Genomic DNA, 27839 nt, shown 5'->3' with positions numbered 1-27839 from the left:
GAAATTAAAAAAAAAAATACAAGCTCCTGCACATTTCTGGCTCTACTCAGCTATTTAGTTACTATATAAGAGCCAGTGGACTTTCTTCTGATGTTGAAAAGTCAACTTGAGATGAAGGAAGGATAGGCTATTTTAAGTTAAGCTTTTTATCTCCCTGTCATCACACCATATTAAACCTAATTCTTTTAAAACAATTTATCAGTGGTTATTTGAATACTACAACCTTTATATAGTTGTGTTTCTACCTTCCTTTTTTTTCTCCCAACACGTTACAGTTCATACCCTTAAATGTTTTAATAAAACAAACACTGTTTGCTTTCTACTTTTACATATCAGTCCAGCAAGTGTCTTGAGTATGTGCTGTATGTCAGATGTGAGGTCAGTGGCAGACAAACTAGGCTGCAGAAACTTATAGGCAAGTAAGAAAGGCAGATATACATCTTGGATTATTTTATTTTATTTTTTTAGAGGAAAATACATTTTTTATTAAGAATTTACAGAGGTTCACAACAGTTAAAAAGGGAATAAAGGGGAAAGGATTATTTTAATATAATGTGAAAAAGGCTGTGTATGAGTTGTCTGAGTGCCTTAAAACAATATAGAAGAGACATTTGGCCTGGTCTGCCATTAAAAGAAGGCTCTCTGTATTAGACAAACATTAAATAAAATCTTGAAGGAAGATTAAAAGTCAACCAGGAAAGAAAAGTTTCAAAGGTCATTCTGAGCAGTAGAAAAAATACATGAAATTATGTTGATAATTACTGGAACCCACTATGTGCTACACATGAAAATATCACTTTTAAGTAAAGTGAGAAAGATATGAAGGAACATATATACAGTGTGTTCTCATCAGTCTATATACACTTTTTCTAATGCAACTGCACTTCAAGTTAAGAACCAAACTCTGAAATTCAAAGAAATGGAGGGACCTATTTACAGTCATTTAGCCAGACTTTGAAATGGAATCTATTGTGACAAAACCCCATCAGTACCTCATCTGTGAAACAGGACAGAGAGAGAAGGGTTCTGGGGTGCTCAGTTTTCCATAAGCATGTTTTAAGGGTTGGAAGTCAAAGGAGAAGAGACTGAAATAAGTACAGAGGGTCTTGCATGGTAGGCTAAGGGATTCAATTCTTACTTAGAACCATTATTTTTATTTTTTCAAAGCAGAAGAGCAAAATATTTGTTTAGAGGTACTTGTTTAGAGAAATTATTATCATAGCAATGTGGACGATTTCCATCTATTATCACATGTCTTTAGTACACACTGTGTCAGATTGTGCTGGGCATTCAACATCCTTCTGAAGCTACACATGCATTTAAAGGGAGTTAGACTAGAGGTAAGAAGACCCATTGGAAAATACAGTCAATGATACTGTAATAGTGTTGTGCAGTGACAGATGGCAGCTAAACTTGTGGTAAGCACAGCATAATATACAGAGAAGCTAAATCACTAAGCCATACACCAGAAATTAATGTAGCATTATGTGTTAACTATACTCAAATTCAAAAATTAAATTAAATTAAAATATAAAAGCATGCAGAAGAAACAAAAGAAGGGGGTTCAGAGATTCAAATTTTTTGCAACTTGAATCTGCATTGCTGCATTATTTTTACCAGCAGCTGATTCACTTCCCTAGATTTGGGAGCTGTGACGGTAAATAAAAGGATAGATCCAGGTTTATGGTCTATTAGGTCAGATAATAGAAAGAGAGTAAGGTAAGGGAGCTGCAATGTTTTTTTGAGGTGGTGAGTGGTTGGTAGATTAAGTATTGAATATTGGGCTTGGATCTGACTCGATTGGTAAGGGCAGGTGATTGATTGGAAGGAGATTGAAGAATGAAAGGGCTAGAAGACACCCTGAAGTTAACAAAGGTGAGGTGGGAACACAGGTGTGAGTGTACCGCAGGATGGAGGATGACTACAGAGTGTTATGCTTGGAGTTAAAGATTGTTGAAATAGAGAAAGGTTGGTATTGACCAGTTTCAGAATGTTTCTGTGAGTTTGGGAAACTAAAGAAGACTGGAAGGAAACATCATTGAGGTGAGGAAGTCAAGGAACTGTGAGATGTCTAGTAAATGTTGACTATATTTTTGTTAGGGAAGAGATTCAGTCTTGTAAGCTTCATTTCACAGAGGAAAGCACTTTCCAGGATATATCTATATTCGTTCATTCATTTTCTCTCCCCATTTCTCTCTTCTTTCCCACCCCCATTACTGTTTTTCCCATCTCCAGTTCTTTCCATCACTATATTAGCACTGAAATATATAACTCCAGTCACCAGTAATGCAACCAGTTAATTTATCAGTAAGCCACTAGGTAATTATTCAAGGACTGGTGAGTACCCTATTTGGGTACTATTTGTATCAAGTACTTTGAAAGAAAGAAGAAATAAAATAGATGCTCTCTTCCCTCAAGGAGATAGCACTCTAACTAGGCTGTTACATCACACATACATCTAATAAATCCTGGATAAGAATACATTTTGTATAAAACTAAGAACTAGGTGAGAATAAAGACAATAATGAGATTTATAACCGTTATGTGTGGTTTCATTGAGAGGAGGATGATTTCAGTTTGAGATTTGAACTATCTAAGGAGTAAAGAAGGAAAGGAGACTAAGATATTCAACATCTTTCTTAGTTTTATTTCTTTTGCTCTCAACATTTCCCTTTTCTTTAAGATTTTATTTATTTATTCATAAGAGAGAGAGAGAGAGGCAGAGACATCGGCAGTGGGATAAGCAGGCTCCCTGCAGGGAGCCTGATATGGGACTTGATCCCAGGACCCCAGGATCATGACCTAAGTCAAAGGCAGACGCTCAACCACTGAGCCACCCAGGTGCCCGCAACATTTCCCTTTTGTAACGGTGTCCTTTCTATTAAAAGGATTTTATAATCATGGAAGGCTCTCAATCAGTCTGACCACAGTCATAGCATTAGAGTCTATTATCCCCCTGTGTTCCTTACAGCCATAGCCAGGAAGAAACAAGCCTACCTGTGGTTACTTGAAGTAGAAAGTCAACTTGATAAATGTCAGTGAAAACAGTGCACAGTGAGGGAAACAATCAACAAAACTTAAAGGCAACCTACTGAATGGGGGAAGATATTTGCAAATGACATATATGATAAAGGGATAGTATCTAAAATCTATAAAGAACTTATAAAACTCAACACCCTAAAGACAAATAATACAATTAAAAAATGGACAGAAGACATGAATGGACTTTTCTACAAAGAAGACATCCAGATGGCCAACAGACACATGAAAAGATGTTCATCATCACTGGCCATTGGGGAATGCAAATCAAAACTACAATGAGACATCACCTCACACCTGTCAGAATGGCTAAAATCAACACAAAAAATGACTGGTGTTGACAAGAATGTGAAGAAAGAGGAATTGTTGTGCACTGTTGGTTGGAATGCAAACTGGTACAGTCACTCTGGAAAACAGTATCCAGTATTCCTCAAAAAGTTAAAAATAGAACTACCCTATGAGCCAGAAACTAGATACTAAGTAGTTAGCCAAGGAATACAAAAACTCTAATCTGAAGGAATACATGCACCTCTATTTTATAACAGCATTATTTACAATAGCCAAATTATGGAAGCTGTCCAAGTATCTATCGATAGATGAATGCATAAAGATATGGTACATATATACAATGAAATACTATTCATCCATAAAAAGGAATGAAATCTTGCCATTTGCAATGACATGGATGGAGCTAGAGAGTATAATGCCAAGTGTAGTAAGTCAGGGAAAAACAAATACCACATTGATTTCACTCATATGTGGAATTTAAGAAACAAAACAAATGAGCAAAGGGGAAAAAGAGAGAGAAGCTGACCAAGAAACAGTCTCTTAACTATAAAGAACAAACTGATGGTTATGAGAGGGGAAGGAGATGGGGGGTGGGTTAAATGAGTAATGGGGATTAAGGAGTGCATTTGTTGCGATGAGCACCAGGTGTTGTACAGAAGTGCTGAATCATTATTTTATACACCTGAAACTAATATTACACTGTATGTTAACTAACTGGAGTTTAAATAAAAACTTAAAAAATAAAAATAAATATTTCCTTTAAAATCAGTGAGGGAAGAGGATACCTGCTGCACAACTTCTATTCAACATTTTTTTGGTTCAGTATCATAAGAAAAAGAAATAAAATATTCAAGAATTAGAAAGAAAGAACCCAAATTTTATTAGTCATAAATAATATGAATATTTATGTTGAATAGGTAAGATAATTTATAGGAAAATGTATTAGAAAAAATTTTAAAGTTCCAAGCAAATCATGGACCTAGGTGTAAAATTTAAACTTTAACAATTTTAGAAGAAAACACTGGAGAATACATTAATGTCCTCAGAATAGAGATAATTTTCTAGAACAAAGCACAATGAATGCAAACCATAAAGGGAAATATTGATAAGTATTTAGACTGAAGTGAAATTTTAAACTTCTTTACCAGAAAAATATCAAAAGCGAAGAGATAAGCCACATAGTAAAAGATTTTCATCATCTAATAATTGATAAAAATCAGAATCCACCTTATATAAAGAATATCTACAAAACAATAAGTAAAGTGCAAGCAATCCCAGCAATTCAAAGAAGATGAAACCAAATGACTAATAAATGTGTTGGTGACAATTCTTTCCTTCTCTGTAGTAGTTTTATGCCTATGCCATAATTTCATAAGGGGTAGAGTATTCCCCACTTTATGGATATAAGATTCAGTTAAGTGCCTTGCTTTGGTCAATAGGACATAAGCAGAATGTCACAAGCAAAACTTGAAATGTCCTTGACTAATGGGGTTTACACCCTTGTGCTCCTGACTTTGGTGCAATAAGACAATCACTAGATAGCTCTCTGGCCCAAGGAGGTTAAGAGACACAAGGGAAGAGATATGGATCCACAGACCTGAGTCCTGAACCAGAGCCATTCCACTGGCCTGCAGACCCACAAAAATAAATGATTGCCTCTAAGTTTTAGGGTGGTTGATTGCCCAACAATGTTTCAGCAATAGCCAATTGATACATATATATAAAGATAATCAACTTTACAGTTAATACGGGAAATACAAATGAAACCACAGTGATGAACCATGTCCTATCCATCAGCTTAGCATTGCATAACGCTGAGGCACAACACTGTAGAGAGTAATTTGACAATACTGTGTCATGTTGAAGCATTATAACTTCTAAATATATAGTCAAGAAATCTATGTATTTGTGCACAAGGAGACATATACAAAAAATGACTATTATTAAAGCATTGCTTTTAATGCCTTTTTAAAAATCTAAATATTCACAACAGGAAAATGAATAAATTAGAATTTATTTATTAATTATATATTAATTAGAATTTATTTATTTATTAATTATATATTCTAATTTATAATAAATTAGAATATGTTCACAGTATGGAAAGCAGTAAAAATGAATAAACCATAGCTATACACTTCAGCATTAAGAAAAATCTCAAAAACAATGGTAGGCAATAAAAAGCAAGCTTCAGAAGAATATAAAAAATATGATTCTACTTAGATACTGTTCTCACCCATGTAAAACAGCCATATATTATATAGATAGATACTATTTATGCATCTTCACATAATAGCAAATTTAGAAGTCAGTATGAGAAATATTATAGTAAAATTTTACGAGGGGCTTTACTGAATCTGGTTGTCTCTTCAAAAAATCTTTTAAAAGGAAGTATAGCTAACAAAAATGATAAGATTTGACAAAACTGGGTGGTGGATATTTTGTCATATTATTCTCTGGGATTTTCACTGTGACTTAACATTTCATAATATAAAAGAGAGAGCTTTGAATTATGAGGTAAAAATCCTTTTTTCTGATAAACCAGCTCTGCCATCAACTGGCTAAGTGACCCTTGGCAAAACCTAAGGCCTCTCTGGACCTTTGTTTTCTCATCTGCAAAATAAATGTGTTGAACTAAGAGACCTTTAAATTTCCTTGCACCATTAAAATTGCAGATTACATTAATTTTTCAAACCTTGAATTAACTGCCTATTTCGATCCATTTCTCCAGGCAGATTCACAATACCTACTCGTACATGCAAAACCATCAATAGAGTCCTGTGACCTCAGACAATTAGCTTGGTTTAAAGAATACAAACTGAACTGTGGGAGGAACAGTGCCTCATTCCAAGATCACAAAGGCTCTGAAAGTAAGAATGTTCTCAAAGTCTTGGTGACTAGAAAACTGTTCACATTGTTCTAAAAGTTAAAGAACAACGAAACAAAGCAAACAAAAAAGTTATCATCCTACAGAAAGGTTATCATCCTTATTAATGTTGTTTGGAAATCTGTATATATCCTTAACAGGACCCAACCCACAGCCCAATCTTCTATTCCGCTGTAACACAATTGATGGACAATTGTGATCATTTGAAAAAATGTGACAGGCAGGGGTTGGCAAAGTACAGAACTAAATTGGTGTCATTTTTCTACTGTAGAAACAGAAAAGTTTCACCAATGATAAAAAGGACATATTAAACCTAAAGATTAAAACGAATTTTCCTAATACATTTGTGAATTCAGTAGCAACAAAGTATCATTCTTTCTTCCCTCAAGGTGCATTTTGTGTTCTTCACTCTTTTGTTTCAAATTATTGGGAGAAAACAGAGTTCTTTGGCTACCGAATATATTATGCCTAAAAGTTTCCATATGCAGTATGTGAATAACAAAGCTATTTATACTAGTGTTTTGACTTTCAGACCTTCTGACATAGAAGACTGCTGTTCTAAAATGTGTTTGATGCTCTAAATTTCCTGCAAATTAAGCCAGAAGCCAAGGCAGCTAGGTTTTTTGGAATTAACTTTCAGTGGTTTCCTAGAGACAACCATTTGCAAATACCTACACATGGGCACTGGACAGAAACAGCATAGCACTCTATAGCCATGTAATAAAATGTTCTCATGGTTAATAAATACGTTTTATAAGAGACACCACACTTAAATTCATATTATTCAATAAAGGCATAACTTATGCTCATTTTGGTCACAGTAGCTGAAAAATCTTGAGAATATTTGATGAGTGGTCCCCTCCTTGTGCATTTAAGAGTCAAAGCCCCTTCTGCTCTGAGAGATCTTATCCGTTATGATCAACTGAGAACCTTCCTATGGGAGGAACACCCCGTGGTGAGGACTACTGTGCTTTCCACATCCCAGCAGTGTTATCCTATTCCATTAAATGTTTATACAGTGGGCAACGCAAACACACAGTATTGTACAGCACCTAACAAGAAGGAAAGGTGGAAAAAACAGAATAAAGAGCTGATGTGCCCAACTTGGGAATAGTCACTCATCATTGTGCAACAGCACTTGGACTCCTCAAAGCTTTTTGAAACTTCTCATCCTCTGTCACATTCCACCTCACAGTGGAAGATTGCAGGCCTTTAAACCATAGCCATGGAGGCGACATCTCTAATTCACAAGTTTGTTCATAATAAGGGAATGCCTTTGTCCCATATTTGTCACCAAACCATTCAATCTGTTCTAACACATACTGCTCACCGAGTACCTGAATAGTGCTAAAGAAGAGAGAAAGTTAATAGTTAAAAGGCAAAGGGGTAAATCTCTCCTCCCATTGCCACCTACCCTCTGGGCAGACATTGAAATTCCGCTCCTCTGACTACTAGTGCACTTCCTGAAGAAGGAAGACATGGCTCAACAAAGAGATTTCTGCTCTACCTGTTGGAAGTATGTATAAGAAACTCTGGAGAGAGACCAAAGGTAAAAATATAAGCCTAGTAGGCATCTACCTGGGGGTAGACACTGAAACTCTGAGAGGAGAAAAGCATTCCTTTCACTCAGCTTCTAGAAAAGAATATACCAACGGCTGTGCTGGTTCATGGGACCAAAGGATACATCAGCTGGTGGCTCACATTCGGGTCAGTGCAAATCCTATCAAAACATGAAAAAACATGTCATCGGTGCCTGCCTTAGGATGGATCATAACACATTGCTAAATTTCTTCAACCCAATATCTGTCAGAAATAAAAGCTAAACCCATTTCATGGACTTTGGCTGAGAGCGGCCATGTCCATGTGAGAGTACAACTAGAGGAAGTTGTTAGCCCTCTTGCTTAACTAGGGTCCAGATTCCTGCCATTTGTGCTGCAGTGAATCATTTGCATGCTGCCTGATTTACTAAGTGATGGTGACTTAGTGCCTCATGTACGGAAGATGCTAAAAGAATGACGAATCTAAAGCATATCTGGTCTTTGTAGTCATCTCATGAATTTTAAAAGTGCATTTGAATGGTAAATATGATCATAGTTTAAATTATTTTCATAGTTTGATCCTCAAACACTACTTTAACATAAGACAAACAGCAGTGATAGAATGTGTTGGGAAGAGGTCTTTTATACATAACACAATCTTTTTTCCATACCACTTGAATATTTGATAGCTTGACCTAAGAAAGGTTGTTCAAGTAAATAATAATAATTCTGCTATATTAGCCTTTAAAAAGAACATTCTAAGTCTCTTAAACTCTCATCAGAAATGTATCTCTGCACAATATGTCACATTGTATATCTGTGTGTGAAATATTCATGACAACATTGGATATGTGAATAGAAATATTAATCAAGTAATACAGAAGCAATTTTACTGATTAAAAGTTATCTTCCCTTCTGAGGATATATTCAGTACTATCATTATGCCTCTTTAAATGACTACCATCACTACTGAAACCACAAAGTAGAATTTTATTTTTTTTAAAGATTTTATTTATTTATTTGAGAGAGACAAAGAAAGCATGATTAGAGAAAGAGAGAAGAAGACTCCCAGAGAGTCTGATGTGGAGCTAGATCCCAGGACTCTGAGATCATGACCTGAGCCAAAGGGAGATGCTTAACCAACTGAGCCACCCAGACACCCCAAGAATTTTAAATTTTGAAAACATTTCTATACCCTAACCAACTGATTGTGAATGAAGTTGCCAGCTTCTGATTTCATACGAGCACATTTGTGGGCTTGTTTTGTCTTTCCGTTTGATTTTACATTATTTTTAATGCTTCTCTATTGCCTCCTGCTATACAAAGGCAGCTGTGCTCCCAAATGGGCTCAACTTCACAGTTACATTGTGATTTCATCTAAGAAAAAAAAAGATGCAGGGATCCCTGGGTGGCTCAGAGGTTTGGTGCCTGCCTTTGGCCAGGGTGCGATCCTGGGGTCCCGGGATGGAGTCCTGTGTCAGGCTCCAGCATGGAGCCTGCTTCTCCCTCTGCCTGTGCCTCTGCCTCTCTCTCTCTCTCTCTCTCTCTCTCTCTGTCTTTCATGAATAAATAAATTAAAAAAAAAAGATGCAAGTAAAACATAGGTAAAATGGAATCCTGGTTTGAAAAAAAGTGAAGGCACAATGATATTGCTCAATTAAATATTTGTACAAGGATACTACTGAGAGTTTTAAGTACATTTCAAGCCCTAGAGAACAAAGGACATTAAATATAATGGAAAAAAATTCATTATCTTTCATGACTCATAACTAGACAGAAGTAGAATAAGTAAAAATAACCAGAAAAACCAAGACATTGATATCATCACTATATATAACTGAAAAATTGTATTTATATAATCGATTATAAGTAAAAATTAATAAACATAAGTTACAGAAACTAAATATAAGTTCATATCCTTAGTCTTATTAACAAGCATTGTGATATGGAGCAAGTTATTTAATTTCTGTCTTCTCACCTGTAAAACAAAGACAATGCATGAAAAGTAATTGCATTATAAGCTTCTTAGTTGTAAGAAAACAAAACAAAAACAAAAACAGAAGTCAACTCTAGCTAATTTAAGCAGAAAAAAAATTGTTAAATGTTTTTAAGTAACTACACGAACTATAAGAGAGTCAGAACAAAACTGAGGCTATTTAGCCAGAGCCAGGGCTTTCCATCAGGCTGTAGAGCAGCTAGAGACAGCACCGCCATCCCCACTGGACAGGGACACCATGGTTTGCACCACCAACCTCAAAATCGCTGGGCTCAGGATGCTGTCATTAGAACCTCTGTCACTGCTACTTCTGAGAAACTGGGTGTATCTTCTATCATCCAAACCAGAATAGATTTTGTAGGCTCTCTTCTTCTAGCACAGTTACCTTCAAAGACTGTAGGAATGTATCCCACTGGCAGGACTTGAGTCACATACCTGTACTTAGCTACATGAAGTCAGAGAAATGAGTTTCTGGTTTCTCTAATGAGAGGCCCACTCATTGGGTTGCAATGCTCCTAAACTTTAAAAGGTTGTAAAAAAAAAAAAAAAAAGAGAGAGAGAGAGAAGGCAAAAAGAATGGAAAATATCCATCACAGTCTATTCCTTTGGCATTTCAACTTTCTCATATACTCCTCCTCCTTTATCTATAAAGTTTATCTATAAACTTTCAAGCAAATACATCCATTATTGTATCCAGCTCTAAGTCAGGATCTCTGGGATAAGTTTATTTCTCCTTTACTTTATAGTTCCATATTAAATAAGATGTAACCTATTGATTATAGAAATTTCCATTAGCGTAACTATAGAAATTTACAGGGCACAAGGAAAGGGTTAAAAGAAGAAAGAAGAAAGTGTGTATACATAAATGCAGATATTTTTCGTATCAGTCCATTTTTCTTCAAGTCACAAAACTATAGGTGATATTTATGATTTTTCTTCTACAATGTACATTGCATATTTTTGTTCCTGAGCCAGCAACACAGCTGGTTGTAGTCTTCACCCCACAAGAGGACACTAAACTCCCCCTGATGGATCTGAGTCCTGCCTGAATGAAGCTTCCCAGTCATCTGTTGACATTTAGCACTGCGCTTGGGAGTACTTCAAGGTACTTGGAAGATGCTTGGTTACATCCATTCTCTGTCCTTTCCTCCCTACCTTCCCTAATTAAGATGAGGTTGCCAGGAGCCTAAGGAGCCTTGGGGCCTAGGACCAGAAGGACTTACTGGGCAAGAATTATGGAGAGATCTGTGAAGTCCACAACCACTGAGGTGTTGGAGTTTGAGATGATATCTGTGGCACTCCTTCCCCCAAACTGTGATTTGTGCAGAGCTCTGAGTCAGCTGTGGTATCGATGGAAACCAAGTGTGCTGACCAAGTTGTAGCCTCTCATCACCTCACAACCTTCAAGTAATAATTGTCCACCTCATCCCCTCATTCAAAATTTTCCCACATTATTCTCATCAATAAACTTCAATTCAGGAGTTAGAAGGGACTGGAGATATAGGTGCCAAACTGACAACAACCAGTCCAATGCATCAATCCTGTCTCAACAGTGGCACTAGAATTGTAACCTCAAGCCATGCCCTCATGGATCTTTTCCTAAATTTGCGCTCCTTTCCTACAAAACTTATAGTTGGAAATCTGATTTAATGTAATCTTGAAGTAATAATGTCCAAAGAAATCGACAGAAGCAAACACAAATTCTCTCCAAACCCAAACTATAATTCTTTATGACCTATCAGCCTCCTGTACTGGCCAGACAAGAGAGATAAATGACAATATTCTGAGTGGTGCTCCTTAGAGATGTGCTATTCTTTTAGGCTTCTATTTCTGTAGGAAAGGGGAACTCTAATAATTTCCACTCGACCCTTAACATTCGCCATACTCCATCAACCACTGTGTCAGACTGAGAGTAATGCTTGGTGCTGAAAATGTGACTCTGCTCCAGGTTCCTGGACTTTCTTGGTGTACAGCATCCTGGTTGGCATAGTAATTTTTACAATGTCTTTAGACCAAAAGAAACACCTAACAGTTCTGTGGGTTAAGTAGTTAAGCTTAAACAATTTAATAAATATTTAGGTCCTAAAAAATAAGTGGCTGTCTGAAATTTTTTAAAAAGTATACTTTGTTGAAGGAAAAATATTTTCTTTTATTCTTGAATAAACAAGCCATTGCATTTATTAATGGGATCTATTCATATAGGGCATTGCACAACTTCTCAAATCTTGGAATCAAGTTACAAAATGCCGGTATCCCTTCCTCTTGCACATTGATTTTTCACATGGTACTTGCTTTCTATCATAGGCACTACCAAATATTCGGCTTGGCAAAGATATTACATTCTCAAAAAAAACATAGAACAAACTAACGAAACTTTGAGCTACTCTGAGTTAGTAGTTGTCATGATGTCTAATAGATGTCAAATATCACTGTGTTTCCCTCAAAATTTTAAAATATCTTGTTACACCCCTGCTTGTGCTTGGCACAAAGTTTAAGAACTATAGAGATAACCAGCATAGAAATTAAGCTAGTCTCAGGGGCATGAACACAAATCAATCTTATTTTCTCTCACTGATTCTTTAGAATTTACTTCCTAGAAAAATGTTCCCCTATTACTAGAGTTTACTAGGATTCAGACACCATTCTAAGCATGTTACAAATATTAACTGAGTCAATCTCCTTAACACAAAGTAGTAGCAATTCTTATTACTTCCAACTTACAGAGGATGCAACTGGAGCAAAGAACAGTTAAGTAATTGGCCAAAGATCAACATGGCTGGTAAGTGTTAATCTAGGATTCAATCCAATCTCAAGTGATCGTCTATTTCCAAAGTCTAACACTTAATCACCACATCATGCTGCCCCTGGAATGTGAAGTCACTTCACAGTCTGCCCCCATCAAGCAGGAACAGCAAAGCCACTGCCACGCTGGGCACCAGGTGTCACCACTGAAAGCCCTGCCAGCACTTCCTTGGGATATTGCAGATGCAGTAATATCAACTGCGATGCAAGCAGAATGGATTTTATTTGGTACCTTTTCCTTTCATTAACAGCTTCTGACTGGGAGAGCCTAAATCAAATGGTCAAATCCCTGCACTCTAGTGAAATGGAAGAAGGGGGAAAGATTTCTATTTCTATAGTGGGAGGTGGAGCCTCATTGGAGTCAGAATTCACCAAATAAAAGAAGAGCACAGGTGTGCAGAAAGAAAGGCAAATGTATTCTATACAGCACATAACACTATGTCTTGCACATATGTAGAGATACACATGAAATATTAGCAGTAATGATTATTCCCAGTAGTTAAATTAAGCAGGGAATGTGTGTTCTTATATGGTATCTAGATCTTACCGTGATGAATCTACATTTATTTAGGCCTTTAACTTCACAAAATGGGCCTTCTGTCCATAATTTTCACTAACACATAGGAATATGTGTGTTACTTCTTTCATTAAATTTCACCAATTTATCAAGCCTACACTGTCACAGACTAAAAAAAAAAAAAAAAAAAAAAAAAAGATATAAAAATACATCAACCCACATACTTTTGAACAAGAAAAAAAGGTTCTCTCTCTTTCCCACAGTGATTCCCTCTCCTCCACACTTCTCAGATTCGCAAATGTTGGTCTAAATTTAGGTTTAAATTATTTCTCAGGGCGCAGTGTATTACATTTCAAGATATTATCCACATGTTCATGCTTTCTTCAAATCCATATTAATAGAAACAGGCCCCAAGTCAAGGTTTTTAGACATAGGTAATAACTATAAGGTTCAACACATCTTTGCAGTTGGTGACTCAAGTATTAGGGAAAATTCACACTCTACAAGAAATAACAGAAGGACTCAAATGTTTAGGTGTGTTTATGAGTAAATATATGCACACTAGAAAAAGAGAAACCAAAAACACAAAAATGGGAAAATGCATATTTTATTGTAAGGCTTCATAAAGTAAATTACTAAATCAGACCAAAAGTTCAACCCCCTTGGTATGCTGTCTCTACAGGAGCAATAGCAGTTTCCTCTATGACATGGTAAATTTGCTGGACGCACTTGAATTTTATAGATTTTACATTAAAAAACAGGTAGTGCAAAAAAAAAAAAAAAGTGCATTAGCTATAGGAAAATGTTTTCATATCCATTCTAATATCATTAATTAATTTAAAACTCAAAGGATTATCAAGACACTAAAACAGAACTCCCAAGTCACTGAGAGCATCATGTGACTTGAGAAATGACGCTTGAATGCCTATAAACACCTCCATTACTGCTTATGGTGGTCGACTTCCTGTAGGAGGTATGAGGGAGCAGCCTAGAGAAGCAGGGGAGCACTTACAGAAGAAAGAGGTACATTTATTTTCTGTTCTGGGGGAGCAGCTCTATACATAGCTACTTACCACTCCTAATCATACTGCTTGCATGGAAACCATGACCTCAGCGGAACCAGGATGTGCCAAGAGTTCTTTTCACATCTTGCTTCTAACCACTCTCTTCCATCTCCAGCCTCCCCTTCTCCTAACTTCATCTCCCACGATACCTATGACCTACTCAGGTCCTTCCTCCCCAGTGCCACCCTGGATCCTGACTTGCTCCCTCATCATTTCCTCCAGCAACACTTGCTCTCTCGTCAGTTCCTCCAACAATACTCTTCTCTTCCCTTTCTATCTTTTTTTTTTAAAGATTGTATTTATTTATTTGTTTTTTTTTTTTTTTTGTATTTATTTATTTGGGGGAGAGAGAGCACCAGGGCAGTAGCCAGGGGGAGGGGCAGAGGGAGAGGGAGACAAGCAGACTCCCCTGAGCGAGGAGCCCCACATAGGGCTCAATCCCAGGACCCTGAGATTATGACCTGAGCCAAAATCAAGAGTCAGACGCTTAATCAACTGAACTACCCAGGTGTACCCTCCCTTTCTGTCTTTAGAACCAAACTGCTCCCTTTGGGCCTTGCTCTCTGCTCTCCTAGAATAGTGGGTGAACTAATACATTAATGAGAGATCAATTATTAGTGACAAATAATTCTCTGGTAAATTGCTTCTCTAGGATAGCTGCATCCCTAAAGGAGATACCTTAATTTCTATATAGTCTTCTCAGATTCCTCTGGGTGATGTTTCTCCATTTATTACTTTTATTATCTCACTTGAATGCAACATTTTTCAATCTTATTTTATAAAATTTATGAGCATGTCAATCTCCACTCTCAGCTTATAAGATATGGGAGGGCAGCTACAACAAATTTTATACTCCTCAAACATCCAGCAATGATTCATTGAATTGTATCATCTCTATGAATAAAGCCTGATGGAGCAAGCAGGTTTTTCAGAGTACCTCAAGTCACACTGTATAGGATGCTTCCTATTCTGGCTTTGCATGAAACCCATTATGGAATTAGGCAGTAGGTAGAACTGATATTTAGACTTCCCTGCCTCTGTCTTTCCTCCACAAAGAGTGAAGCTTCTCTTCTCCATCTAGGAGACAGGCTCTTCAGTGTTGGGGTGATATCGGTAAGGGAGACAGGGAAGAAGAGAATGAGAAGGAGGTAAGGTTCTTTACAAAAGATTCCAGAGAAAAGAAGAGAGTGAAGATGGATAATATTCTGAAATTTTTTACTTCTAAGAAACTATTGAAAATGACAAAGTAGAAAAACAAGTGCTATAAAAAGTGTCAGATTATTCCTCACCACTCATGTTGTGTAGCAGGACTATATCCAGGAGGCTACTGAGTCATGGTTTTCCTGGTTGTATAAAGTGATGTGATAAGAAATTACTCCCACAGAGCTGGTCACTTAATTCTAGAAAATAAAATCCCAAGATTCCAATAGCATGGCATATGATATCATGTTACCATATAGAAGGGATTACTTTTGAAAAAATTCCATTACCAAGAAATATGCTTATTTCCATCCAGACATCTGTCTTTGGAGGAAATATGCAAGTTCTAAAATTAAAGCTACCAGACCCTATGACGAGATATAGGTAGTTAATTGTACAAAGAAGGAGGGAGCGATGGGGTGGGGGGAGGAGAGAAGGACGAGGAGGAAAGAAAGATCCTAGAGTATCTTTAAGCATTTAAAATATTTCTAGGAGGGACACCTGGGTGGCTCAGCAGTTGGGTGCCTCCCTTCGGCCCAGGGCATGATCCTGGAGTCCCAAGACCAAATCCCATATCAGGTTCCCTGAGAGGAGCCTGCTTCTCTCTCTGCCTCTCTCTTTCTCTCTCTCTCTCTTATGAAAAAATAAATAAAATCTTTATAAAAAATAAAATATTTCTAGGAGCAAGAATGCCTATGTTTCAGCGACATGTCTGTTATATTAATAATTATTTTGAACTGGCTGAACTCTCTCTGAAAAAGTCTACAAACTTTTAAAATATTACCCATACCTGTGATGAAGGAACTTCAGAAAAGCTGAAAAGGAGGTATGCCTTCCTAGTTGGCTGCTAAGTGCATCAAGGAGGACTGAAAGTAGACTACTCTGTCCAGAGAGGTCTAGCATTCCAGAAAACTTGGAAATAGGAGACATAAAAAAGATCTTAGGAAAGCTCTGTATTTGAAAGGCAGTGAATACAATTTGATGTTCTAAATAAACAATCTATCTAGAGGTGAGGAGAGAGCCAATTCTCAAGGAATCCATTTATCCGTCCTTTGATTCACTCATCCGTTAATCCATGTATCCTTCTATTCATTCAGCAAGTATTTATGGGAAAGCCCTCTACAGGCCAAGTCCTGGAAATGCTGTACTGAGTAAAGCAAACACAGTCGACAGGGTATATATTTTTCATCACATAATAGGGTTTTGCTTTTGCTCCAAGAGAGATTATGGAGAAATAATATATTTTGGTCCTGTCATTAAATAGTTGAATATAGCAGACACTTGATGAACCCCTCAGGGATGTTAATTGGACTCTGTGCCACTAGGAATGTGATAAATTGATGTAATAGAGTGTACTGCCATTAATTATAACTTGCCTCGCTCATAAATATTTCAGAAACCATTCTTTTGTAGAAAAGGGGAAAAAAGGAATAGAATTTTAGAAAACAAAATTTCTTAAACTGAAAGATATATAAAGGAGATTCATCTCCTATTCAGTCTCAGGCAAATCATTCACACAAATGTCAATGGTGACAAAGAATTACCGAACTTTGTTCTCTGTAAGGATTTTACATTCTAAATGTTAGATTTCAAAATAGGTGAAAACCTTAGGAAGTCTCTTAAAAATCAGAAATAAGCAAAAACAAGAACATTCTTTACAAACATTCAGGTTGTCATGACACCCTTCACCTACTGCTTCCCAGTCACGCTCCCTCTTGAACTGATTTTAAATCTCGTATACTTCTTTTAGTGTTACTGAGAGTTTATTGCCATAAATTCAATGAACTTAACCTCTAGATCATGTCTGTCTACTAAGGAAGCTTAAAACCTCAGGCTAGATAGTCCTCATTGATGTTTGTGTAATCAGAAATTCTAGGAGTGAAGACAAACGTGCTATTTGTATAAACACTCTCGCTTCTAGCTTTAATTGGTTTCCAGTCATCTATCCAACCATACTTTTCATAGCCCTAACATGGTGCTTAGTCATCCCTTACATAGGTTTCCCCTATCTCGATGTCTCCATCTTTTCCCATGTTCCTCCCAGCATTTGAAGCTCCCTCTCTACACATCCAATGCCACCTCTTCCTTCAAGATCTAACTCAAACACTTCTCCCCGTGGACCCAAGGTCTCAGGCCTGGTCAGGTTAACAATGGTTCCTCCATAATCTTTGAATTCCTGTAGTATTTTTAAATAATTTTGTTTATTTGAGATAGAATGAGTGAGAGAGAACAAGAGAGAGCACGAACGTGAACAATGGGGAAAGGAAGAAGGAGAAGCTGACTCTCCACTGAGCAGGAAGTCTGGTGTGGGGCTCAATCCCAGGATCCTGGGATCATGACCCAAGCCAAAGGCAAACACTTAACAGACTCAGCTACCCAGATGCCCCTGTAGCATTTTTGTTTGTACTCCACATCTTGATGGCTGGCCAGATCTTGACAGCCTCTGTTCTTTGAAGGTGGGAAGTGTCTTAATCAGTTACTAAAATGTTATAGCACAGAAACACTTCATCCAACACATGCCTAAGTTTTAGAAGGAAAATGAGTCCTCAACCTGTTAAAACACTACAGGAAATATAGAAACTAAAAGGTGAAGGACCCTCTGTCCTCCCTTGTTCAAGGTCATTTTTCCTTGTTCCAAGTATGATTGAACTTAATTATTGAATTATTCAAACTAAACTTGCCCTAGGAAATGGTAAAATAAGCAGAATTTGCCTGCAGTACAGCTCCCCTTTCCTTTTTAACCTGAACTTTGAGTTACTTTTTCTTCCTGGTGATCTCAAAGTAGAACAAATATCTATTGTAAAGATTAGGTAAACTAAATCACTCTCTTGAATGTAGTCTTGAGCCAAGAATCAGGAGAGATCCCCTTCTCTTTGCCAGGTCCCAAGTTAGTTAGCAAATTTTTTTTTTCTGGAAAACAGTGAGTAAACATAGTAAACATTCACATCTACACTGCAGTAACCTTAGGCAGAGCTTCCAACAAAACCACTCTATTTCCTATTGAAGGTAGCATTATGGAATAATAACAGATAAGATTATTTAGACCTTTGCATATGATAGCTCATTTAATCTTCTTGGCCCTTTAATGCAGATCATACTTTTAATGCCTATGAACCTTTGCCCCACACCATCCCAATATATTCACAACACAGCAACCACAGTGACTTTTTAATACCCAAAGTCAGATTATGCTACTGCTCTGTTCAAAATCCTTAGTAGCACCTACTCTCTTGGCTAGTAAAAGGCAAAACGTTTATAATGGCCTTTGAGATCCTCCAGGATCTGGCCCTCCCTTCTCTCTCTGACTCCACTTCCTACTACTTTTTGCTTCCCTTCTCCATGCCAACCATCTGGGTCTTTTTTGCCCATCTTCCAACACTGCAGGCAACTCTCCTTGCTCTACTTCATAGGCTCCAATGGCATCTTCCCAAAGAGACCATGCTTTTGAAATTGCAATATCCATTTCCATCCCCACAGTATTCCCTGTACCCTTAATTCTATTTTATTTTTTCCCCTAACAGTTCTAACATTTAGATATTATATTTTTTGTTTGTGGGCTTCTTTCTTTATTGGGTTTTATTTATTGTTTTATCCCCTTCACTCTGGAATATAAGCTCCACAAGATCAGGGTTTTTGTGTTTTGTTCCCTTGAATTCCTAGTGTTAGAAGAGTGTCTGTAATGTAGTAGACATTCAGTAAATATTCAATGAATAATTTTGTATGGAAGAAAGTGAGGTACAGGAAGTTGAGAAATTTATGTAAGGACGCACAGCTGGTAAGTGGGATTTAAACCAACTTTGCATAATCCAACCACTAAATAACAGCAGAGTGTCTAAGGCTGAATTCCTCAGGGGCAGACTCACACACCAAGATTTACTACAAGAGGCATGTTAGGGAAGTATTCCCAGGAGGAGCCTATAAGAGAGTGGGGACACAGGCAAGGAAGAGGAGGGAGTCAAGAGGCCTCAGGTAGTCCTGGAGAGTATAATTTCTTCCTGATCCCACTAAGGGCCTCTGGAGTAAGTGTCACACCTCAACTCAGAGGAGTCCTAATCAGACCCAAAGCAAGGAGCTGAGCCTAGCGGCCCTTGACAGTCATTGGTCAGGGGCTGGGAGATGGACAAGGTGGACATTCTGAAGCCCTTCCTTCTGGCTCTCTGTGCATAAGGGCAAAGAAGTTGCTCCAGTAACCTGACAACAGTTAGGGCTTAGTGGGGAAAGGATACCACAGGATAGGAAGCCTTTGGAGTAGAGGGAGAGCACTAACATGTGTGCTACAGTGGTCTTTCCATGTTACTCATAATGCCTAAATCATGGCCCAAGTCCATGTCATGGCCTCAGACTCCAAATAATCTAGCCTCTGTTAACTGTTCAAGCCACATCTTGTATCACTTCTCCCCTGCTTACTGTGAACTAGCAACTCACTGACCACAGGGCCTTTGCACCTGCTACCATTCCTTCTAGAACATTCTCCATACAGTTTCCTTTTAATCTTTCACGGGCCAGCCAAAATACCCTCAAGGAAACTTTCCTTAAGCACTAAACCATCCCAACACTTTTTATTTCCAAAGGAAAAAAAATCCTTATCATAATCTATAAATATTTTTTTCTTTATCTATCTGTGTTTATATTGTTTCCTCACTAAAATATAAGGCCCATCAAGGTAATGGCAATGTCCATGTGCCTACTGGCAATAGCCCTAGTGCCTGGCACATTATAGGTTCTCAAAATAATCCCTTGAGTGAAAAGAAACACTGAAAGAGAAATCACTAACCATGCAAAGCCATGTAGGTAGCTGCATCTACCTACCCAAATCTGTTGAGTAGATCTTCAAAACTTAAATTAGTTATCCACATAACCAATAAGTCCAGAAAGATAAGGACATATTAGTTTGGTTAGTAATGCCACTTAGTTTGGTTAGTATTGCCACTTCTTAATTTGGTAATTTTAGCTACAGATAGGCCCAGCTGCTTTTCACCCTCAGAGAAGTCATCAATTTAGATATACTACATAAGACAAGAGGCTAAGATCGAGAGCTAACAATAAAAAGCCTTTATCAGCCTATAATTTTGCTAGATTAGTTAAAATTACCCAGACTTCAAGCAGAAGCAGCCCAGAAAAAGTACAGAAAACTCCCATACTCTCCAGCCTCCATTAACTTTCTCCTTTGTCTCTTTTGTGAATTAGAAGATAGTGTACCAAATGGAATGTAGATGGAGCATTTTTATCTTTTCTTGTCTCAACAGTGAAATAAAAGCCATTCTCCTACCCAAAATAAAAGGAAATAGTAATTTCTTGTCTCAAAAATTCAGTTTCCTGATGCACACAAATTTTACAACAGATACAAACAGGAACACAGAACATGAATTTTAAGAACTCTGAGGCCAAAACAAACTTCTAGTTTGTTGTTTTGACTACATAAGCTTCAAAGAATTATTAATGTGCCGTCTGATTTGCCACCAAGAACAAAAGCTTCCGGGGTATGTAGGCTACAAACATTTACAATTTTCCAATTTTAATTATTTCTGGTAAGAGTAATCTTAGTAATTTATTTGAAAGAAACACGTATTATCTAATAACACGACTAAGAATTCTTCTACCTAAATTTAAATTTTTCTCCTTTTAATCCTAATATTAAAATGCACGCGTCAACTGGGCTTTCATCTTATGTCATTTTATATATATATATACATATATATATTTATATTTATATACATATATATTTATATTTACATACATATACATATATATACATACATTTACATATACATTTTACATATGTGTGTGTGTGTAAAATAAATAAAACTAGAATAGGAAAAAGAAAAAAAATAAAAATAAATAAAAATAAAAAACTAGAATAGGATTAAATTGCACCCTTTCTTTAAGGCCAAGCTCAACCAGCATCATTCTAGGTAAACTTTCCCATTCCCACAGCCCTAAGTAATCCACAGTACCTTTCTTGAAATTTCCAAAATACTTCTCCCTCTGCCTTCGGGTACTTAGCTCCTTCTGCCACATATTTTCATGATTCTTTAAGCACATCAGCCTCCTGTCCTCTCTTGGATAGCAGTGCAGTGTATGGTCATAGGCAGTGCTCTGGAGCCACACTCCTGGCCTCCCTGACCAACCAGCATCATGGGTATGTATGAATCTTTCCGTGAGTGGTATAAGGAACGCAATGTTCTTTAATTCAACTTAATCTGTGTCAAGGCCTCACTCCACCTGATTCAGAAGTTATCTAACCAATTCCAGGTTTTCTCAATCAATTCAGGGCTCTCTGCCTCCCCCATCAGAAAACAGCTGCTTCCTAGCACTGCATCTGTGCCGGGGGAGGTTGGGGAGGGGTGCCAGCAGTTGTCACCAGCCCCCTCTGGCACCGTGGGAGGAATAACTTAACTCATCTGCATCCAGTTCCAGCTGCCCGCCATGCTGGCCCACGCTGAGCTGTCTGCACTCCCACTCAGAGGCCTCCAGATATGGTGGCCCTCAGGGTTGTGGCTAGTTTCTCCTGGCTGTCTGTAGGCAGAGTGGCATTGTCCTGGTCATTTTTGTATCATCATAACAAAAAAGTGACAGCCTTGCTCTTCTTATGCAAACTCAGATGTACACTATCTTTCCGAGCCCATATATATAAATAACGTAGAAAGCTGAAACACCCACTGTGCCTTTATACCAAAACTACCACTAACAAAACAAAACAACCAAAAAATAGGTGTCAGGGGGACTTAAAGGAATATAATGAGAAAATATTTTCTGCAACATTTGTTTTTCAATACTAACTTTTAATATCTGTTTATCAGTCATACCTGTATAATCATGCCAATTGCAAGCAGCAGTCCCCAGGACCATCCCCTCTGCCCCCAGACTCAGCCCCTACCTGTTGCTCCTGGAGCTCCAGAGAGCTCTCCAGGCAAGATGCTCCAGGAGCTCTTTATCAATTCCCTATACTACACATGAACTTCACTATTAACATCCCCCCCACAGTACTGCACCCCCGCCCCCTGCCATCTTCTCTCATTGTCCCAGTCTGTAAGCTTTTCTTTTGTCTTTATTGCCTGCTGATACTACCCGGACTCCTTGTTCTATCAAGGAGTTTGTAGTAGTAGCCTACATACCTGGAAATTTTTGTCCTTGGTGGCAAGTCAGATAGCATATTAATAACTCTTTGAAGCTGCTGTAGTCAAACACAAGCATTTGCTTGCCATTTAGTATGTTAAACTGTTGGCTTTCTGGTCTCTCAGCTACCCCTCCCCCGCCATCCGCCCTTCTCTGCCATCTTCACCTTCTTCTGTCATCCTTAGCTTAACTGTGTATGAGAAAATTGATAGCATGGATGCTGCTCTGTAACCATCATCTGGTCTTCTGTGTTCTGTCAATACATTGTTCTAGAAAAGGTACAAAATCTTCGGTTAAGCAACTGCCTTTAACTCAGGTGATCTCCCTCTTCCCCTGCCCCCTGCCCCTACTCATGCTCCTTCTCTCGCTTGCTATCTGTCTCTCATAAATAAATAAATAAATAAATAAATAAATAAATAAATAAATAAATAATCTTTTTTTAAAAAGGAAATAAAAATATCTTCATTTGTCATGTAAGATTCTCATTGCCCTTGAGGATTTTTTTCTTTCATAGGAAAGATGATTCGCAGGTTTATTTTGTTTTTTTACAGTTACTAACTTTGCAAAGCTTTGGCAAAGAATGTTGTTTTTGTTTGTTTGGTTTGGTTTTTTTCCCTTTCAGTTTTATTGAGATATATACTTAGCACTATATAACTTTAACATGTACAACATAAGGCCTGCTTTTTGAGGGTTGCTTTTTAATCACCAAAGCCCAGGAGGTTAGAATTCAATGCCACCTTCCTCTCTGTCTTCTGCTCATCCAACCAGGAACAAATGGAAGGGACCGCTGACACTGGGCCGTATTCGGAAGACCTACTAACTGTGTCTCTATTAGTCATGCTCCAGGATGAGAACAAGAACACATGTTCTGGACTTTGTGACTGAAGAGGGTCATTTGGGCTAAAATCCCAACTATCAATGTGAAGATGAAGAGATGTGCAAGTGTTAAGAAAAAGAAAACAAACTGTGATCATTACACAACAACATATACCTGCCTGACCATGTACAGAGTCAGTACTTAATAGCAAGGAAGGCAGTAAATAGAGCTCATCGTCTTAAACTGCCAAAGATTGCTTATATCTATTCTCTCCCATTTTCCAGCTGGATGGCAAGAGCTTAAAAGTCAAATAAGAATCACAAACTGGACTCTGGACCCTGCTTACCTTAACTGTCTTCTCTACTTCCTCTGAAACCACATCTGACAAACCCAATCTGGCTGAGATTGAGAAATTCAATAAGCCAAAATTGAAGGCAGAGATGGAAGAGACAAATCCACTGTTCTGCAAAGAAACAGTTGAACTGGAAAAGCGAACACAGGAATCCTAGCGACACATGTTACCAATAGACAATGAACTTTCCACAAGCATTGCCTTCTTATTTTACTCCTTTTAACCATTTAACTTTGTTCAGATGCAAAGAGATTGGGTCAGATTTTTAATGACAGTGCTGATCCTTTTCATATCAAAGAATCAAAAACCATGGACAAGGAAGGCCTGTCTCCTCCAGGCAGGTCTGGCTGGGAAGGTAGGAAGGTCCTTGAATGTGGGTAAAGCAGCAACTGGGTGGCACCGCAGTGAATTTCAAGTAGAAACCAAGCTAGTCCAAGGTGTCCTACAGCCTGTAAAGTGCAATTCAACCAGACTACCCTTTGTTGTTGTTGTTGTTGTTCAAATGATTTTAATTATTGAAATGCTTAGTTTTTTAAGTGTGCAAATAAAACATGAATAGAAGTTTAAAACATGAACAGGCATCAGGGTGGCTCAGTCAATTAAGCATCTGACTTGGGTTCAGGTCAGCATCTCAGGGTCCTGAGATAGAGCTGGGGTCCTCTACTCAGCTCTGAGTTTGCTTGTCTCTCTGCCCCTCCCCTTGCTCATGCTCTCATGCTCTGCTCTCTCTCTCTCAAATAAACAAATAAAATCTTTTTAAAAAGGTTTAAGACATAAAGAAAAAAAGTCAGACAACCTGGCTTCACATCTGTGCATCACTACTTCACACTTTAGCATTCCTCAAAGACTTGATATTGATGCAAAGATAAACCATTATTGACAGGATTACAGTACAGGTATGGCTGTGGTTCCAGAGTTTGGGAAAGTGGTGCCTTATAAATGCATAAAATGATCCTAAATGGACCCTGTCTCCTCATCCACTGTCTTTGTGAGCTTAGGTCAAATTAATCTCTCAAAGCCTCAGTTGCCTTGTCAACAAGACAGAGATAATTACAGTATTCATGTCATAGGGATACTGCAATAATTAAATGAAATAAAGCACTTAGCACAAATCTGGCATTTGGTAAGCACTCAGTAAAAAATAACTATCATTATTCCCACTATTCTTTATATTCTTATGTGGCCCAGCCTCTCTGGGCGGTGGCTACTGTCGCCTTTAAATCCCAGACGTGCTTAAAGTGAGCGATGCCTTAATTATGTTATCTCAACTCATGAAGCCTGTGTTCATAAAATATAGACCAGTGCTGCAGGCTTAGATACAAAATAAGAAAAGAAAAGATACACTGGGTGCATTTAAAGAAAGTGAATGTTGAGTACACTAATTTCATTTACATGGACAGAGCTATCTGCTCCCTGGAAATATTCTTCATAACAAGACACATCTCTGGGCAAAGTGTTGTTTCCCTTAAAAAACCTGAATACTATATTTAGAGTGAACAATACTTATATAATCTTATTTGTAATTTACTGTCTACAATTCCCCAGGCACTATACTATGTGTTTTCCAAACCTTAAGATGTAGGCATATTACACACATGCACACACACACACACACACACACACGTGCGCACATGCATACGCACACACCGACAATCACGTGTTAAATTATACACCCAAAGTCAAACAGCTAGTATACGATAAAAACCAGACCATAAGGCAGATCCATCTGACTATAATATCTGTGTTTCATTTCATTATCTATGTTCTTATAAACTCTAATTGATTCTAAGTATGTGTGTATTAGTCACCTCTGAATCTCAAAATTTTAAAATAGCTATGCATTGTGGGTCTTAAAGTAATAAAAGCCCATGACATTAGAATGGATGGGGTGATTTAAATGATTTTTCTTTGTAGATTTAGTACATACTTAGGAAACATTGGTAGAGCAAGGTTAAACTGAATCTGCCACTGTAACAAATTTTAAAAATAAAAAACTCCTGGACTCCCTTCCCCTCCATGAAATCTTCTGCTACTTCATAACGTACCCTGGAAAGATGAGAGGGGAATCCACAAGGAAGTAAGTGGAAAAAGGACGAATAATAGCTTTTAAAGGTTTCTCTGAATTCCTCGTTACTGGTAATGCTATTTGCTAATTTTGGAAGAATCAATTCCAAATCTCTTGAATTCAGTTGGCTAAGAAGAGAGGAAGGGAAATTATTAGACCTCTGCTTAAATTACTTCCTTATAATTAAAAATTCATTTGCCCATGATTCTATTGATTCTTGTGGCTAATAAAGATGTAGAATAATAAATTATTATTTTATATACAATTGTTAATCCAGGTAATTGCATCCAGGATAACTCCATTACTGGGATGGCTTTATGACTGATTTTTATGTGTCACTAACAATGATTCATGGCTGATATAAACCAAGCAGAGTGCAGACTGCAGGCCTTTTTACTTTCTGTTTATAGAATGAGCATTGAGGCTGAAATATCAAACTTCTCTATGGCCGCTGCATCAGTGGTTTCAGGTTTCCCTTAAACTTCGAAGATGATCACAATCATATAGTGCTAAATACTTCCCACAACAGGAGCTTATGATTTCCTTTAAGTCCTGTTAAAGACTGTTAAAACCATTTTCCAAGTTTAGGGAAGTCTCTCATGCTTTCTTCCAGATTATGAACCAGATCCCCTAACATCCAAGGTCTTGGGCAAAACTCCTTCCCACTAATAATTTGAATGCCTCCTTGTCTTTTTTTTTTTTTTTTTTTAAGACTTTACTCATTCACTCACGAGAGACACAGAGAGAGAGAGAGAGAGAGGGGCAGAGACACAGGCAGAGGGAGAAGCAGGCTCCATGCAGGGAGCCCGATGTGGGACTCGATCCCGGCACTCCAGGATCACGCCCTGGGCTGAAGGCTGGAGCCAAACTGCTGAGCCACCTGGGGATCCCACCTCCTTGTCTTTTGATCCTCATTTTCCCTGAAGTCTTCACCACTTTACTAAGGTATCTTGGAATACTGTCCTTCATGTATTCCTTGCTCCTGGTTCCTTTCAGACAAATCTACTAAAACATCAAAGGAATTCAAAGATTTCACAACTAATTAGGCTTATAAATGGTTCTCAAACATCAAAATTCTCAGTGTAAATAGGGACATATGACTTTAGAACAATTAAACATCTCTGGAGTCTTCCCAAGAAACTGTACTGATCATGAAATTCTATTACTAAAGGCATGCTCTGTTAGGGAATTTAAGTATATATGTAAATGTGTAATATATAATAATACGTAATGCATTTTATCTATAACACAATATAGATAATACACATTAGGATGTTTACACATGTATTTCTTTTTGCTTTAAAGATTGGATGTTTCTGTACTCTTTAAATAAGAAAATCATCTCTAAGCATATGTGGTTTGTACAGTTTTGACTACAAATTCTTTATGGATTTTCTTCTTCTATTAGTTACTTTAATTTTGATATAACTGTTCAATAAGGGAAGTGGTTTTCTGAACTTCTACTTTATTCTACTCAGGTAAATGCATTTTCTCAACAACTGAAGACAAAATGAAGACTTAAGGACTGTTGTCTGCTCTCATCCACGAGACTATATTAAATCACAGATAGGGCCCACAGGGTGGTTATATAGGAAGGGTATTTTCAGGAAAATATAAATTAGGAGACATTGCTTAAAATATCTCCAAAAAAGTCACTATGCAAAAGGAAAATGATTTTTAAAAATAGAAGTGGGAAATAGGACATGTTCATTCATTTGTTCAGTTAACATTTATTACCTACTATGATCAGGTATTATTTTAGAACGGATTATAAAGTGAAGAACAAAATTTATGTGTTCTCTGCCCTTAAGAAATGTATATTCCAATTAAAGATACAGTTACAGGCAAACAATATATAAACACAACTTGCAGTGAAGGTAATGGAATCATAAACTTGGTACAATGATAGAAAATTCAGGATATAGCCTCCTTAGATGTGGTGATCAGGATAGCCTGATACTTAATTTGAGAACTGTACAATGAGAAAAGAGCAGCTATGAAAAGTGCAGGGGGAGGAATACTTTAGCCTGGAGGTCAACAAACATTTGGTAATGGGACAAAGACTATTTCATGTTTTGAGAGCCATTTGTTCTCTGTTGCAACTACTCACCACTGCCATTGACAGTACATAAACAAATGGGCATGGTTGTGCTCCAGT

General features: G+C 37.5%; 1 pseudogene; it reads left to right on the top strand.

Moving 5' to 3' along the window:
• The first annotated feature begins 1910 nt into the window (after positions 1 to 1910).
• On the top strand, positions 1911 to 23773 carry LOC144289170 (thymosin beta-4 pseudogene; annotated as a pseudogene).
• Positions 23774 to 27839: the final 4066 nt, after the last annotated feature.

Source organism: Canis aureus, chromosome 18, assembly GCF_053574225.1.
Source record: "Canis aureus isolate CA01 chromosome 18, VMU_Caureus_v.1.0, whole genome shotgun sequence".
Taxonomy (NCBI): Eukaryota; Metazoa; Chordata; class Mammalia; order Carnivora; family Canidae; genus Canis; species Canis aureus.
This window is presented reverse-complemented; position numbering and strand designations above follow the sequence as displayed.